Consider the following 1,494-nt stretch of genomic DNA (forward strand, 5'->3'; position numbering starts at 1 on the left):
GGCTGGTTACTAGCAAAATAATTTATCTTAATACAATGAGAAGTTTTCACTAATGTGACTGATGGGAATATTAATACTTAACTAATGTAGAACAGTTTCTGCAGAGCTACAACGTTTATTTTAAACAATAATTCTAATGTGTAGCTGATCTGGATTACAAGCAGAAAACAGCTTTCATTCTGACCTATACACACAATTATTATTGCAGCACTTCTGTGCCCAGATTTCTGCATGATTCCCATCTAGTGTTTCTGAGTTAGTGTCCTGTCTTAGGGCTCTGCAAGGCCAGCTGTCCTCAAGGCTGGGAGCAGGTTGGTGCTGCTCTGCTAGCACTGGTGATGTTGAGGTCGGGGCAGATTGCTGGCTGGAGGCTGCAGGTGACGTCAGTGCCTACTTTGTTGGGAGATTTAATCTCCCAATGGAGAGACTCTCTATTAATCTCCTTGCTGGGGAGACCGGCGTGTAAAGGACCACACGTTGTGCATTCCTCTTCTGGGGCTGTGAAACAATCAGCACAGTTAGTGTTGCTATTGACACGTGTCATGTTAGAGGTTATTTCTTTTGGGGGTTGAGGTGCTTGGGCACAGGAAAAAAAAGAATAGCTCTTTAAAGGTGTCCATGTATGAAACAAGACCAAGCAGAATAACAAAGCCAGGTTAGGGGTGTCCAACATGTGAAATGAGCGCATAATTAATTACACTGGAAGATATACTCCCTCCTTTGTGGTCATATGTAATAGAAACTTGATTTCTGATTGGCTCAAACTGGCTTCTTTAGCAAAACACAGTCAACCAAACCATGATGACACTGTGCAAGCAAAAGTAGCCATCAGCCCGGACACTGATGGGTTGACAGTGAAAGGTCTCTGCTAACTTCCTTGGAGTCAGTTCCAAATGGCTGGGGTGGTTGGTCAAAGAAATTACCCCGAGGAAGAGGCGAAAGCAAAAGGCCGCAAGTCTCTCAGGCACAGAATCACAGAATCATTTTGGTTGGAAAGGACCTTTAAGATCATAGAGTACAACCACGATCTGCTGTGTGATGCTCTTTGTGGGCCTTGTGTCACAGAGCAAATTCAACAGCTGGGACAGAGAACAGTTATTCCTTACTGAAGTGGCAGCTACACATTTCCTGGCTTTCAACTTTGGAACGAGATTGAGTTGGGACTAATGTGGACACAACCTGGATGCCAAAAACGTAAGGAAGTACAACAGATGGGTGCTTCAGAGACACTGAAGTGACTGGATGCTAGACTCTCTAATATGCTGTTACTAGCTCTGTCTTAACCGACCTTTCCAGTTTTAATGGTATGAACAGCTGAGAGTTTCTATCTCTAGCAACACTAACCCTTCATTCGTAGGAGGGTTGGGGCAGACGAAGGACTCCGGACGGGCAGTACACCTTGTCCCGCCTTTCTCCCCCGTTTTTGGGAGCAGCCCAGCCCTGATAGCAGCAGTGGCGCCCCCCCCCAATCCCACCCCCCCGGCTCGATAGCGG

Source organism: Chaetura pelagica, unplaced genomic scaffold (genome assembly GCF_000747805.2).
Source record: "Chaetura pelagica isolate M959 unplaced genomic scaffold, ChaPel_1.0 scaffold142, whole genome shotgun sequence".
NCBI lineage: Eukaryota > Metazoa > Chordata > Aves > Apodiformes > Apodidae > Chaetura > Chaetura pelagica.